Below are 15,765 nucleotides of genomic sequence, written 5' to 3'. Positions count from 1 at the left end.
CAAAACCTATCAGCACCATGAACGCAACCAGTTTGGGCTCAGCCACACGCCAGGCCCCAGGCTCAGTGGCAAAAGGTCTGCAAGGCCTTCCCGAGAGCCAGCGCGGTTGGGGCCAGTCTGACCTCCAGAGGGTGGGCCTGGACAGAAGAGACCCTCTTCCTGGGCCCCGCCAGGTGCGTCTCCCCAACGGACGGGACCTGGAGCGTGCCTCCCCCGCCAGATCTAACGGGATGGGAAAGAGGGGCCTGCGGGTAACCTGGCCCCAAGCCATTTTAGGTGGCCCGCAGCGCTTCAAGCCTTGTTCTTAACCTGCCTGATGTTCTTCAAGACACAAAAAGGTGCCTTGACCCAAGGAAAGGGAAGGAGAAGGAGAAGCACAGGGACAATCAGGGAGTGATATAAAATGGTGCAGATTATTTCAACTCAGCTCAACACAGGCTGGTTATAATAGACTAACGACTGCAAAATTTCATTTTCCTTCGGTGCTGGTATCACATCCTTCAGAGATTCCCCAGAATTAAGGAATCGGGCATTGGCTAGCTATGCCTGCAGCTTTACTACAAAGCCCCCATGGCTGCTTAGTTCAGAGTGCAGGATCCTTTCTCATTAAAGAAAAAAGGACAGGTGTTGGAACATGCTGATTACATGTAGTCCTCGCTTAACGACCACAATAGGGACTGGAAAATTCATTGTTAAGCAGGGCGGTTGACTCATGCCTGATTTTACAACCTTTTTTGCAGTAGTCATTAAGTGAATCACCATGGCCGTTAAGCAAATCATGTGGTCATTAAGGAAATCACACAGCTTGTTGGAACCAAGCTGGGAAGGTTGCAAATGGCGATCATGTGACCTTGGGACGCTGCAACCCTCATAAGTGTGAGCTGGTTGCCAAGCACCTGGATCATGATCATATGACAGTGGGGGGGGGGCTGCGAAGATTGTAAGTGCAAGGACCGTAAGTCCCTTTGTTCAGCACTTTGGTTACAACAGTTCCTTCCTTCCTTCCCTTTTTCCCTCCCCCTTCCTTCCTCCCTTCCTCATTCTCCCTTTCTTTCTTCCCTTCCTATCACTCCCTTCTACCCTCTTCCTTCCTCCCCCTTCCTTCCTTCCCTCATTTCCTTCCTTCCTCCCTCACCCACCCTCCCTCCTTCCTTCCCTTTCACCCCCTCTTCCCGTTCCTTCCCTCCCTCCCTTCCCCTTCCTCTTCCTTACTTCACTTGCTCACTCCCTCCCTCCCCTTCCTTCTTCCCTCCCCTTCCGCTTCTCCTCCCTCCTTCCTTCTTTCCTTCCTTCCTTTTCCTTCCTCTTCCTTCCTTTCTTCTCTCCATCCCTTTATTTCCACATATTATATAGCCTTTTACCATATGTCCTCCCTTCCCAAGAGCCCTGGTAAAGTTGCCGCCTCCTCCTCCCTCCTTCTCAACCTGCCACTTTGCTGGGGGGAAGGTGGAACAAAGGGAACCGCAGTCTGTGAGAAAAACCGCCCCCTACCCCCCATTCTGGCATGTCCCCAAGGGCCCCTCCCTAGAGGAAGAGGACTGACCCATTGACCACCAACACCCCATAGCCAGCCCAACCTTGTCAGCAGGCATCGGAGTCACTCCCTCGTCCTTCCCTCACCACCAACTGCCGTTAAAGAGATTTCAAATTTCTGCCTTGGTTCCAAAGCAGCCAATCACCGCTCACCTGTCAGGCCTTGCCGCCAGACGATTGGGCGCAGGGGACAAGAGGGAGGCCGGAAAGAGGTTGGGAATACACCCATGACAATCACATGATCTGGGCTGAAAGCTGCAGTGCAGTGCTGAAGCAGCCACAAATTTCCCAAATTTCAATCCCACTGGAGTAATGGATGATGGAATTTGGGCACATTCTGTAAGCTAGCCGATTTGAGGTACCTTGATTCAAAAATTGTTGCCCTATGACACACCTTTTCGCCCAGTTGAATGTTACAGACAACAGGGTTTTAGTAGTATATAGATAACAACAAAGCAACAACATGGAAGAACGTTTAGGAACATGGTATGTTCTCTTAGTTTGAAACCACTCTGTACTACCACTTAAAGGCCCTGGCATTTCCTTCTGCAAGATAGGGAAATCCAGCCCTTCTTTCACCCATTATATTCACACCTCTCATGATTTTTGTTCAGTATTTCTATAGACAGTTCTAATGTTTCCAGCACTGCACTTTTCCCCCAGTCCAATGTGTCCAGAAGATGCCTTCCATGCCTACATCATTCCTTCAACCTCAGACATTTGGTATCTAGATCAGTGTTTCTCAACCTTGGCAATTTTAAGATGTGTGGACTTCACCTCCCAGAATTCCCCAGCCAGCCTTGCCAAGGTTGAGGAACACCAGTCTGTGGAGTCCTAGGTGCTCTCTGAGCTTGTTTGCTTGCAGATGTTTCATTACCCAACGAGGGAACATCATCAGTGCGAGTGTGGAGTTTGCTGCCTGTTTATATACAGTAGTTTGCTCTGCCAGTGTTGGTGGGGGTGTGGTTTTCTCATTGGTACAAACTGAGTCTATGACTCAGATGTCACCCACAGTCATTGTTAGGAGATGGGAAGCCATATAAATTATTTAAATAAACAAACTTAAAACATCAGCAAATGACTCTCAAGGACTCTGGGTGGTAATCTAATCATAGAATTGACTGATTAATTAATTAATGAAAGTAGGCAACCACAGGAGAGATAATAGATAGGTAGAGTGAGCCTTGGTGAAATTTAGAGGGTGAAGAATGGGTGTGGGCCTTTGAGGGCACTTCTAGAAAAATCCCCTTTTCTTTGCCACCCAAATATTCCCTGCTGAATAGGTTTTACTGAGTTATGGGGCAGTTCAGAAGATTCCAGAAAAGAGTCATTTCTAACCTGCCACCGATCCCAGAGGTTTAAAAAAGAACTTCAATGTGAAACCAGTGCTTCTTTATATTTTAATGTGTCATTATTTCTAAAAGCCAGCGACAACCATTGTGCTTGATTCTCACCTGCCTGCTGTTTCACTCCAACACTAGTAGCGTCTCTGGACGTTTTCCAGAATCTCTGAGATTGTATGTTACTGCCCTCTAGGATGTCCCTCCTGGATGGATTTTCATGTGTTTATTAAGTATGAAAGAACTACAGAATCTTTTTTTCACACAGTGAGCATCTGTATGGTTTCTCCCTGGTATGAATCCGCTCGTGGACCTCCAAGTTGGATTTCTTATGGAAGCTTTTCCACAGTAGGCGACCTATGGGGTTTCTTACCCGTGTGCACAATAGTACGCTTCCCGAGATGTGAGCTAGAAACAAAGTTCTTCCCACACTTAGGACAACTGTATGGCCGCTCTCCTTTGTGGGCCTTCATGTGGATCACAAGCTGTGACTTTTGACTGAAGCTCTGTCCACAGTCTAAACACTGGCATAGCTTCTCACCCATGTGCGTCATTTTGTGTGTTTTCAACTGGGAACTGGTCTGAAAGTTTTTCCCACATTCGGAGCACTCGTAAGGCTTCTCGCCTGTGTGGGTCCTCTCGTGTTTCACTAGCGATGCTCTCACTGAAGCTTTTGCCACAGTCCAAACACTTGTGCAGTTTCTCACCTGTGTGTGTCCTTTTATGGTGGCAGCTGATCTGGAAGCTTTTCCCACACTCAGAGCATTCATATGGCTTCTCTCCTGTATGGGTCCTCTTATGTTTGATGAGGACATCTTGCCCAATGAAGTTTTTGCCTCAATCGGAGCATTTATGTGGCTTTTCTCCCATGTGGATACACAGGTGCTTTTTGTCACACTGAAAATTGGCTTCATTTAAGTTTTTATCACCTTCTTCAGGTTGGGAAGCTTCACTTGCTTTCATTCCTGAGTGCCTTTGTGCTCCCTGTGGATTTCTTGGATTTCTTTTAATCCCAGAACCCCAGAAAAATTATCTTTTGACTTCTTCCAACTCTTGCAAATGTTTATTTCTTCAGATCTTCCCACCTGGAAGTTCATCTCCTTATGGGTTGGCCCATATCCATCATATTCTGAGAGAAACAGAAAAGCATTTATGTCACATTGCCCCCCTAACAATAACTTCCATTTCAGACAACTTCTTGTATAAATTCTAGTATCGGAGGTTGTCCCCAAATCTTCCCTCTTCCATTTACCCTATTCTCTTAAAGGCCATCTCGTCTTCCCCTTCCCACTTGACCTAGGAAATCCCAATTCAAGCATCCTCATTTGAAGGCCTTCCAGCATCCACCTGAACACTCCACTTTGGGAGGACCTCATCATCGAGAAGACTCTCTTCTTGGGCAACAGAGAATATAGTTCATGTATCACTAAGCTACAGAGCAAGCATTACGAATTGCTGGCCTCCTCCAAATGTAAGATTCTCTAATCTGTACCACTAAGTTATGGATCTCATCATGGAGAAAATCTATCTATGTGGTCACTAATAATCAACACTGACTTGATGGCGCATAAATCCATCACATAATGGGTCCACCTGGCAGCAGTTGGGAACACAGGTGACAACCAGCCCAATATTACATGCTCAACTGGCAGCAGGTCTCTACAGTCATGTGAAAAAGAAAGTATACCCTCTATGAGTTCTATGGTTTTATGTTTCAGGACATAATAAAAATCATCTGGTCCTTAGCAGTTCTCAAATGTAGGTAAATACAACCTCAGATGAACAACAACACATGACATATTACACCATTTCATCATTTATTTTACAAAAAGAAAGCCAAAATGGAGAAGCCATGTGTGAAAAACAAAGTACACCCTTACTGCTTCCACAGGTATGAAGAGGTTAGGTAGCAGCTAGGTGCTGGTAATCAAATGCCCTTGATCAACTGATCATCAGCAAGTGTGACTACCTCTATAAAAGCCGAAGTTTTAGGAGTTTGCAGGTCTTGAGCATTGAGGTGTGTGTTAACACAATGCCAAAGAGTAAAGGCATCAGCAATGATCTTAGAGAAGCAATTGTTGCTGTCCATCAATCTGGGAAGGGTTATAAAGCCATTTCCAAACAATTTAAAGTCCATCATTCTACAGTGAGGAAGATTATTCACAAGCGGAAAACATTCAAGACAGTTGCCAACCTTCCCAGGAGTGGACGTCCCAGCAGATTCACCCCAAGGTCAGACCGTGCAATGCTCAGAGAAACTGCAAAAAATCCAAGAGTTACATCTCAGTTTCTACAGGCCTCAGTCAGCATGTTAAATGTGAAAGTTCATGACAGTACAATTAGAAAAAGACTGAACAAGTATGGTTTGTTTGGAAGGCTTGCCAGGAGAAAGCCTCTTCTCTCTAAAAAGAACATGGAGCATGGCTTAGGTTTGCAAAGTTGCATCTGAACAAATCACAAGACTTCTGGAACACTGCCCTTTGGACAGACGAGACCAAAGTGGAGATGTTTGGCCATAATGCACAGCCCCACATTTGGTGAAAACCAAACACAGCATATCAGCACAAACATCTCATACCAACCGTCAAGCACGGTGGTGGAGGGGTGATGATTTGGACTTGTTTTGCAGCCACAGGACCTGGGCACCTTGCAGTCATTGAGTCGACCATGAACTCCTCTGTATACCAAAGTATTCTAGAGTCAAATGTGAGGCCATCTGTCCGACAGCTAAAGCTTGGCCAACATTGGGTCATGCAACAGGACAATGATCCCAAGCACACCAGCAAATCTACAACAGAATGGCTGAAAAAGAAAAGAATCAAGGTGTTGCAATGGCCCAGTCAAAGTCCAGACCTCAGCCCGACTGAAATGCTGTGGCGGGACCTCAAGAGAGCTGTACATAAATGAATGCCCACAAACCTCAATGAACCAAAGCAATGTTATAAAGAAGAGTGGGCCAAAATTCCTCCAGAACAATGTGAGACTTATAAAATAATACAGAAAACGATTACTTCAAGTTATTGCTGCTAAAGGCGGTTCTACAAGCTATTGAATCATAAGGTATACTTAGTTTTTCACACACGGTTTCTCCATTTTGGCTTCCTTTTTCTTAAAAAAATGACATACTGTAATACGTCATGTGGTGTTGTTCATCTGAGGTTGTACTTACCTACTTTTGAGAACTGCTAAGGACCAGATGATTTTTATTATGTCCTGAAACGTAAAACCATAGAACTCAAAGAGAGTGTACTTTCTTTTTCCCATGACTGTAGCTTTTCTAGCAGTGAATCCTTTCCCATTCTCTGCAACCTAATCCTTTCAAGCAAAGGTTCCGTGAACCAAAAATTCTGTGATGGAAACTGGGACCATTTCCTTCCCCACAAAATGCCATTTGGCTTGGTGGACCATCAGATGTCAAGGACTGCACAACCAACTCTTTCTGCAAGATGCTGGCACTTCCCTGGGTTTCAAAAAGAGTGCAGAGAACCATCTTGGCTCAAAGCACCCCAGAAATGTTTGCAGTTACTGACAATCTGCATCCTTACCTAGTTAGTTAGCTTCCCCATCATTTTCTTGTTTTATCTCCAGGGGAAGCTTCACCTTCACAATGTCCAAGGCCTCTTCCTCCCATTTGGGAGATTTTAGCATCGTATCCGTTGGAATGCCTGAAAAAACAAAAAGGAATGTTGATTCAACTCAAAGAAGTCCTGGAGGACTTATGCAGCAGGCTTGTTCTCCATTCCCTCCAAGAGGAATAACCCTCAAAGTAGTTGGGGGAGATGGGATCCAATTTGGAGTTGAATGCACAGAAATCACTTTTCCCAAGCCAATTCTGAATTCCCTTCAGGCAGCTATGTCCAAATGGTTGGCAGCTCTAGATTCTTTTGGGCCACAATTCTGAACGCAGATGTAGATGAACTGGCAGGGAAGTACAGAAAACCATTGGCTGCAACTCTGAAGCATAAAAACCAAAAGGCTCTTCCCTACTCCACCAGAGACGCTGGTTAGATAAAGGGACTTTGTGCAGTTCCAACCAGGACAAAATCATCACAGCTGAAACATCTCCTGGTCCGGGAATCACAAGGAGCAAATCCTGTGCAGCTGCCTCCTGGAACCCTTCTCAGGTTTGCTGATTGCACCCACTCTATGTTCCATTCCAAGGACCTGGTCGTAAAGCGAAATGGTTGCTAGGTGAGAATCACAATAGCCTAGACGTGACTGCGACTGTACTTACTTCAGACTTTACTTCAATGTTCAAACGAATCTAGACCTGCCAACCATCTGGACATAGCTGCCTGATGCTACTTCCTTTCCTTTGTCATATTAAGTGTGGAGGAAATTAAGAAACTTTATTAGGGACGTGCAAATTGCACCTAATCTGATTCTGACTTAGCATGTGATTTCATTCTGTTATTGTTCATGACGTGGACATTTTAAACAACATTTTGTATGTTCTACTTCAAAGAGCTCTTTAATTCTAACATATTTTTGCCGTTAAAAAATACACTATAACAATTTATTACCTTTTAAATCTTTGCATATCATTCTGACAATTTAAAACTTAGCAACATTTTTAAAGCTTTGGTTTAATACTGTATATAGACCTTTTTAACAAAGCAGCCTAAATAGAAACACAAAGGTTAAATGGAAACTAAATGTAAGAACACTTTGTTTGCAGGTAGTCCTCACATTACGACCACTCATTCAGCAACCGTTCAAAGTTATGATGGCACTGAACGAGGGGGACTTATGGCCATCCTCGGAGATCCAGACGTCGCAGCATCCCTGCGGTCATGATTCAGGTGGATTATGACGTCGCAGGAGCTGCAGTTATGTGATCGTCATTTGCAACCTTCACTGTAGGCTTCCTGTAGGCAAAGTCAATGAGGAAGCTGGCAGGGAAGGTCACAGTTCACTCCCATAAGTCACTCCCACTTCTTCTTCCAAGAAACCCTATGACAGAGTATGACAACCCAGGGTTCTCATACTCAGTAGGGCCTCCCCACCAGCCTGCACACTATAGTGTCCCCTGTCAGCCTGCCAACACTCCACCTGCTTGCAGTCCCTGCCAGCCTGCCTGTGGCCCCTGCCAGCCTTCCCGCACTCAGCCCTCACATGTGGCACTTACCCACTAGCCCACAGCTCTCACCCAGCAGCCTGTTTGTCTACAACTGCAGCCACATGAGGTCCTCTCTGAATCACCTGTGCGGTCTCTGGGTTATAATGGTAACTGGGATGCTGAGATTGACATCACTAAGCGTTGTGGTCATGTGACACTTTACAACCACATTGCTTAGTGACGGAAATTCTGGTCACAATTGCCATCCTAACCCGAGGACTATTTGTACTATGTAAATACAAAATTAGGCATAATAATACAGCATTACCAAAATAAAAGAGTACAGGTAGACTATAACTGTGGCTGGCAACCAGGTCAGTGAAACTGCTCCTATGCTCCTATGCGTATGATCTTACAGGTAGCCTTCATTTACGAACTACCCCATTTAGCAACCATTCACATTTACAACAGTGATGAAAAAATAACTTTACAATCAATCCTTGTATTTACGACCTTGGCAGCTCTGTAAAGGATAGGAAAGCTGAAGCGGGATCATAAGCACAGTACTGGTACTTCAGATTTCCTTTGCTTTGCAGACCTGTAAAGGTCGTAAAATGGTTGTAAAGTTGCTTTCTCGTCACCTTTGTAACTGCGCTTGTGACATGAGGCAGTCATTAAACGAGGACCACCTGTACAAAATCAGATTTTATAGTTACAGTACCTGTAAACATCAAATTTGAGATAAATCCTTTGAAAGGTTCATTTTTTTCTGTGTTTTCAGAAACTTCAGTTATGCTGGCATAGCTGGTTGATGGCTGAGGATGGTCTGGGTGTTCTATTCCTGTGGATGGGGAGGGAAATAGGGAGCGAAATGGAGTCGGGGAAGGAATAATTTTCTTAAATAACCCACCATGTTTGGTTTCCACAGTTTTTTTCTTTTTTCCTTCGTATATTTCACGATAACACTTTAAGATTTCACACATTTCCCAATGTACCTTTCTAAAACGTTCTACATTTGGATCCATACTTTCTAATTCTGATAAAATTTTGTTAACACCTGAGAAAACACTAGCCAATCTTTTCACACTGAACGTTTTGGGCTTAACTTCTACAATTTTTTTTTCTTCTTCTTTTTCTACTACTTCTTCAACAATGCTTTGTGCTTCCAAAACTTCTTTCAGTTCGATTAAATCTTCATTTGAAAGCTCTCCCTCAGTGTAGGATACCAAATTTCTCACATCTTCAGCATCAACCTCTAAATCAAGGGATTTCATTAGTGTCAAAGTTTTCTTATTTATTTCGTCCACATTTTCATTGTGGTCAAATCCTTCAAAATCATTTACAACAGCAAAAGGTTTCAAACACTTTTTCCAAATCCCTTGCATGCATTTCACACTAACATCCTGCCATGCGGCTGCAACGTTTTCAATACAATGGAGGATATTGTAGCCTTTCCAAAACTCGCGCAAGGTTATCCTATCATCTTCCGTTGCAGCTAAAGCTTTGGCAAACGTTGCACGCAAATAGTATGCCTTGAATGCTGAGATAGCTCCCTGGTCCATAGGCTGGAGGAGAGGGGTGGTGTTTTTGGGTAGATAAACTACCTTTATGTCCGGGTGGAGACTGTCGAGATGCAGGGGATGTCCAGGGGCGTTGTCCAGGAGCAGGAGAATTTTAAAAGGAATTCCATTTTGCCAGCAATATTCCTTTACTTGGGGTATGAAACAATTCATAAACCAATCTTCAAAGAGGACGTGTGTCATCCAGGCCTTCTGATTAGATCGGTAATAAATGGGCAGTGTGTGCTCACTTATGTTTTTGAACTCACAGGGGTCGTCTGATTTGTGGATCAGAAATGGCTTCAGTTTGAATCCGGCAACATTTCCACCCAACAGTAAGGTTACTCTATCCTTAAAGGCTTTACATCCAGGCGTTGCTTGGGCCTCTCTGTGTATGTACGTCCGCTCTGGCATTCTTTTCCAGTATAACCCAGTTTTGTCTACATTGTATATCTGTTCAGGCAAATAGTATCCTTCTGCTATGATATCATCAAATTCATCCAGAAAACGTTTGGCCGCTTTTTCATCAGCACTTGCAGCTTCACCAGATGTGTGTGTTTTTTCGTAGTGAAATCTTTGCTGAAACCGCATAAACCAGCCACGGCTGGCAGTGAATGTTTCGGTGCACTCCTCCCCTGCTCGTTCCTTCAGCGTTGTGAAAATGCTGCGTGCCTTAGCCTGAATGAGAAGAAGGCTAACCGGCAGCCTCTTCTGTATCTGATCTTCGATCCAAAGTATAAGGAGTTTTTCCATTTCGTGGATGAGGCCTTTTCGCTGTCTTATTATACATGCGTTCATTCCTGCTGATCCTTTCATCGCCTCTCTGATCCTTGCCTTATCCTTCAAAATAGCAGAGATGGTGGAATGGGCCAGGCCTTCTTCTCGCGCTATTTTAGTGACCTTCTTCCCAGCCTCATATGCTTTGATGATCTTCATCTTCAAATTGAGACTGATGACTTTCCTTTGCTTCTTTCTACCTCCTTCAGCTGAATTGGGGTTCTTTCTCTTTGAAGACATCTTGATATGGGATATAAATGTGTGTAAACAAGTAAATAAGCAAGTGAAAATAAGAGCAGGTTATACATGATACTAACTATAATAGCAAACATGTGACTGAGAGATCCTGAGAAAGTTATAAATGCACATATGATGGTCTCAAAATTAATTTTTCATTACTGTTTTATTTGCGAATGGTCACTAACCAAGGTGCTTGCTGAACAAGGAGTGGCTGTACCTAATTCTGAGCAATTTACTGCAGAGACACCAGAACGCTTCCTTGCTTACAAGGCTTTGGCTGTCTTCTTACAACATAAGCCTAACCCTAGTTTCACAAGCTACAATGCAGCTGCTCCTTGTTTTGTGGCTATCTCGGTTGAGGACTGCAAATACAATGGTAATAAAAAGTGGAAAAGAATTCATTTCCAACCAAGGTGCACATTTACCACCAAATTTCTGTGCCAGACAACAATGCACAATGGAGAGAGAGTAACACTGCCATTCTTCACAGTGTCTCTCTCTCTCTCTCTGTCTCTCTCTCTCTGTCTCTCTCTCTCTCTCTCTGTCTCAGGCATGAGTTTGCTTAGCGACCATTTCATTTCTGATTTATCGAAAGGATTGCAGCGCTAAGCGAAGAAAAGGTGTACTGGTGTTCATTATGCCCAGACAATTGAACCATATTACGGCTGAACTTGATGACTTTCTTCATCCGGGTTGCACGACAAAGATGAGGTTCATACCACATGCTCAGTCACAAACTATCCAACCCCATATGCTAATAATAATAATAATAATAATAATAATAATTTAAAGTTATAAACTATCCAACTCCCAGTGACTCTGAGCAGTTATGGTAACCTAGAGTTCCCAAGCTGGTGCTCTTAAAAATCCAGCCTTCCCCAAACTGCCACATTTTAATGTACTACATGGTGAGGATGATGAGAACATCTGGAAGGCACATCTTGGGGAACACTGCATTAGATCAGTATCAGAGATGAAAGATTTGACCCCGCAAAAGTTGCTGCAGCAAAGTCCTTATTGATAAACAGCCCTGATTATCTCTAGGTCATCCAAAACAGGTTTATATTCTATGACAAAGGCCAAGGTGGCCTTTATTTATTTATTTTTCCTTATCAGGCAATACTCACTAAAACAGAGCACCTGGAAACCCTACCGTCCTCCTCTGCCTTGCTAATCCTCTAGATCCACTCCAGAATCATCTGCTGCAAAATTTTCTCCTTTGGGAAACTCTCTGATCGCCATAGATGAACAGAATCCCCCATAATCCCCTTAACAGAATCCCAGTGTTTTATGTTGTGAGACTATTATTCTAATCGCCTTGTTTCCACGGGGGCTCTTGAGACCAAAACTGAAACACACTATGACCCCTGCTACTACAGCTGGCAAGAAACACATTTCACAGTAATTTTAGTAATTTAGTAATTTAGAATTACTAAATTCACAAAATTTAGTAATTTTGATGGCTTTCTGCAGCTGCCCTCATATTCTTCCCCCCATCCTTTCCCCCCTTGTTCAGTCTTTGGTGTCTGGATACCTTCTGTTGCTCATCAGCATCCTGGAGGCTGAACTGCCTGGGGTGCAGGGGCCACTGCCTCTCCAGATCGACCCCCTCCAGAGGCTCTTCCACCTTCACCTTCATGCAGAAATCCAGCTTTTCCCTGTCCATCCAGGGGTTCCCACCGATGTTCGGATCTCTTGGGAGCACAGCCTCCCCTCTGGCCTCTCCACAGCCCTCCTCCTGGGGTTCTTCCTTGACTCTCCCCAAGGGGACCTGGAAGTCCTTGGCATCTTCCTCCAATGGAGCCGGTGCTGGGGGAAGCCCTGCCACCCTTTTCAGGAATTCCTGCCATTGAGAGTCCCAGCGTTGGTGCATTTCCTCCTCTGACTCCGTCTTAAAGTGGGATGGGCCGTCCCCGCTCAAAAAGTCCCCGATGGTCCTCACTTGGACAATGAGAGGGTCTCTTCCCCTTCTCTCACTTCCCTCTTCTTCTTTGGGTACCACAAGCTTCTGTTCCTCCATAGCTGTTCCTCCCTGCAGTTCCAGGAGGGAAAAGGAAAGGGAGGAGGAAACATTAATGAGGGAAACACAATCTGGAAGGAATAAAAAGGCCCTCTTCTGCGTCTCTAATATTAGCTCTTTAAGATTTGCAAAATATTAACTCCCTGGAATAAAAACAATTCCCTGATGCTTAGGTCATGCTTAGTAGCTCCCTAATACAAATTAATTAACATTAAATAAATAAATAAACTGGAGCCCAGGCTCAGGTGAAGCCATGGGTGCTGGTGCTTCAAGCCTCCCGGTCCCCTCCAGTGTCCCTCGGCCTTCCTCTCTCCCTACAATCCTGGGGGCCTCCCAGCTCAGGGTCGGGGCCTGCAGGTTTGGGGCCTTTACGCACAAAAGCTCGGGTGAGCTTGGAATGAGCTCCCTTTGTCTCTGGGGAAATCTGGCCTTTAAAAGGAGTATAAAAGCCTTTTTTTTCCTTTGATGAGTGGCTTAGTTTAGGGCCTGGTCATTCTACCCTACTCCTGTTTAGCTGACAGATGCAAGTTAACAGCTAAGTTAAATTATTTTATACAGAGAAAGATATAGATATACAGCTAGTCCTTGCTTAGCGACTGCAATTGTGACAGGAAACTCAAGTCGCTAAGCACCGTGGTCGCTAAGCAGAAAGTCACATGACTGTGACAGTTACGATGTCACTTCCCCTTCAATTGTTAAGGAAGCAGCACAGTTGCTAAGTGAAAAATCACATGACCACAACTTGCGATTTTACTGCCGGGTTCTCCACTGAGTGCTTGTCGCAAGCCAGTTGTGAAGCGCACAAGTGGCGATTGTGTGACCACAGGATGCAGCAATGGTCCTAAATGCACGAATTGGTCACAAAGCTGTTTTTTTCCCCACTGTTGTATGTTCCAATGGTCACTGCACGAAGCATTATCCCCCCTGGACCTTTGACTAGCCCCGACCCTCTCGGCCTTTAGGAAGCCCCTGAAGACCCGGCTCTGCCACCGGGCCTGGGGGTCTGGCAACGGGGGGAGCTCTTACGGGGGCTGCACTGAGCTGATGTAGGGTGATTCTGAGGCTTCCATTGATTATGGATAGTTTTTATACTTTTGTGTATTGGTTTTTAAGGTCATCTTAAATTGTTTTTACCTGTTGAGAGCCTCCCAGAGTTGCTTAGATGAGGTGGGGGGGCACAGATCAAATAAATAATAATAGCAATCAGAATCATAACAATGGCAGTCGTGTGACTGAGGGAGGCTGCAAAGGTTGCAAACGATTAAAACAAACTTATTTTTTCAGCATTGTCACTGAACGAGGCAGTTGGTAAGCGAGCTCTACCTGTATATCATCCTCTGATGGAAACTTCTGCCCGACGCTCACGCACCGGAGTCAAATATTTCAAACAAATCTATTAAATGAAACTCTAGCAGACGGATATATTTGGTCGCGATAGAAGAACCGCTGTAATTAATTCAGGGGGGGCTCTACCACATTACAAGCCCCTCCGCTGCCTCTCCCAGCCGCAGATCAACAGGGCTGCCACCACCCCGGCGTCTTACCGCGTCGCGAGCAGTGCAACCCCGAGGAAGGGGCCAGGGAAGACGGCCAGGGACGAGGCGATCGCCGAGCCGAGCCGAGCCGAGCAGATCCGGCCGCCTCGGTCAAGAGCGTCACCGGATCGCAGCGACCAGGCAGACGGCGGAGAGCCCCAGATCCCGGATCCAGGTCCAGGCCACGCAAAGTGCGGAAACAAGTGCAACGAGTGCCTCTGAAGCGCACCTGGGAAGCGAAGGTGAGCTGCGCTGCCCGAGCGGGAGGCGGGAGGAAGCGGAGAGGAGACCGCGCGGCTGCCCCAGCGGCTGCCCGGCCGGGAGGGGCACCTACCTTCTTCCCCGGGGAAGCCCCGCGCCTGCCCGCCTGCCCGCCCGCCTGCCCGCCCGGGGGCGGACCCGTCGCCTCGCCTCGCCTCGCCTCGCCTCGCCCGCGGCGCTCCCGCCGGCCCCGGCCCCGGCCCCGGCCCCGGCCCGGCCACGCGCCTCCCTTCCAGAGGGGGCTGCCGCCTCGCCGGCCAGCCGCCGCCTCCTCCTCCGCGCACGGGAGGGGGACAGGCCAGCGGCGCCTCTTCGGGGCGGACGCTCTAGGAGGCGGGGCTCAGGCCGTATTTGCACAGGTTAAGCCTGGGTGTTTGGCTTCGGGGGGAGGGGGCCCGTAGCGTGTGGGGAGAAGTCCGCGGCCCTCCCCCCGGATCGCCCACTCCCAGCCGAGATTCAGAGGCCAGCCTGGCTTCTGCGGGTCCGGTGGGCGACCCTGCCCAGTTCTCCCCGTTTGTTGGTGCACCGGCGTCTCCGAGAACTTGCCGAGCTAACTTTCGCCCGCCCGCTTTCCACCAGGCGTGCGCCGCTCTGGTCCAAAGGCGGCTCCCAGCAGCCTGCAAATCGCGCACAGGCGAGCAGAGCGGGAAAAGCCGCGCGCCCCGACCGCCCCGCGGGGCCCCGGTGGAAGAGCCCGCGGCGCCCGAGCGCTGGGCAGCCGCAGTCCGGCTGAACTCCGGGGGCGGTTGGGCGGCTTTCCCCAGAAGCCGTTCCCGGGGCCGGAGACCTTCGCGGGGAGGCTCTGCCGAGGAACAAAAGGGCTGCTCTGCACGAGGAAGCCGAGGAGCCAAAGCGTTTAACCTGCACAAGCCTGCAGTTGTTGCGGGCAGTTATTGCGCTGTGGAGAACTCCAGCGACGTTTGGATTAAAATTTAATTGTTGCAAACCGTACATTCATTCCTTGCCCGAACCTAACCCCGCTAGAATCGTTAATTTATTCACGGAGGGAGTTATGTAAGTCATGTATTTATTTGCCATTCATTCCATTTATATGACATATATCACATTAAATTATATTTATATGACATTTATGACTCTCATAAAGGTGAGATATTTGTATATCTCAAATGTATGATAGTGGGTGACTACGAATGAATAAAAGAAGTTAAAAAGAGCACAGCAAAATAATAAACAGCATGGCCAGTGGCGCAGACAAAACCTATCAGCACCATGAACGCAACCAGTTTGGGCTCAGCCACACGCCAGGCCCCAGGCTCAGTGGCAAAAGGTCTGCAAGGCCTTCCCGAGAGCCAGCGCGGTTGGGGCCAGTCTGACCTCCAGAGGGTGGGCCTGGACAGAAGAGACCCTCTTCCTGGGCCCCGCCAGGTGCGTCTCCCCAACGGACGGGACCTGGAGCGTGCCTCCCCCGCCAGATCTAACG

General features: G+C 46.8%; 1 long non-coding RNA gene across 1 annotated transcript in view; it reads left to right on the top strand.

The window, feature by feature from the left end:
* LOC148213887 (uncharacterized) overlaps positions 1–14,078 on the top strand; it is a 28,019-nt gene extending 13,941 nt beyond the window's left edge. The window contains exon 3 of the long non-coding RNA XR_015793657.1: positions 13,813–14,078. This is a non-coding gene — a long non-coding RNA (uncharacterized LOC148213887). The remainder of the gene's footprint in view (positions 1–13,812) is intronic.
* Positions 14,079–15,765: the final 1,687 nt, after the last annotated feature.

The sequence above is a fragment of the Python bivittatus genome, unplaced genomic scaffold (genome assembly GCF_059951505.1).
Source record: "Python bivittatus isolate LINGU-HERP-01145 unplaced genomic scaffold, Pbiv_v1 ctg000810_np1212, whole genome shotgun sequence".
Lineage (NCBI taxonomy): Eukaryota > Metazoa > Chordata > Lepidosauria > Squamata > Pythonidae > Python > Python bivittatus.
The sequence above is the reverse complement of the archived record's forward strand: the minus strand, read 5'-3'. Positions and strand labels throughout refer to the sequence as shown.